The following is an 890-nucleotide window of genomic DNA, read 5'->3' as shown; positions in this document are numbered from 1 at the left end:
AGAATAACACCACAACTTAAATATCATAACATTGAATATTACTCAACCATACTTCACTACTAACAATTAGACTTCACCCATGTCCTCAAGAACTAAACGAACTACTCACGAGACATCATATGGAACATGATCAGAGGTGATATGATGATGAATAACAATATGAACATAGACCTTGGTTCAATGGTTTCACTCAATAGCATAAACAACAAGTAGAAATCAGTACCGGGAGAGTTTCCCCTATCAAACAATCAAGATCAAACCCAAATTGCTACAGCGGTGACGAGGTGCTGCGGAGGAGATGGTGGTGATGATGGTGGAGATGATGATGATGGTGATGGAGATGATGTCCAGCTCGATGGCGGTGACGATGGCGTCGATTTCCCCCTCCGGGAGGGAATTTCCCCGGCGGATTCCCTGCCCGCCGGAGAGCTCTTTTCTCTCGGTGTTCTCCGCCCCGCGAGGCGGCCGTAACCCTTCGTGAGGATTCCTCTCTGGCTTAGGTCTTCGGGACGAAGGGTTTCGCGAAGAAAAGGAGGCGAAAGAGGCCGAGGGGGCCCCACACCACATGGTGGCGCGGCCAGTGCCATGGGCCGCGCCACCCTATGGTGTGGGCCCACCCCGGGTCCAGCCTGGCTCCCCCTTCCCGGCTTCCTCCGTCATCCGGAAAAATAGGATTTTCTCGTAAAACTTCCTTCAACAGCTGATCTTCCGAAATATTGCATCCCGACGGTGCTTTTTCCAGCAGAATCCCGGCTCCGGTGCTCGATCTCCAAATAATCATGAAACATGCAAAATAGATGAAATAACATAAGTATTGTGTCCCAATATGAAATATATCAATGAATAACAGCAAATTATGATATAAAATAGTGATGCAAATTGGACGTATC

The sequence above is a fragment of the Lolium rigidum genome, chromosome 2, assembly GCF_022539505.1.
Source record: "Lolium rigidum isolate FL_2022 chromosome 2, APGP_CSIRO_Lrig_0.1, whole genome shotgun sequence".
Taxonomy (NCBI): Eukaryota; Viridiplantae; Streptophyta; class Magnoliopsida; order Poales; family Poaceae; genus Lolium; species Lolium rigidum.
Note: the sequence above shows the minus strand (reverse complement) of the source record.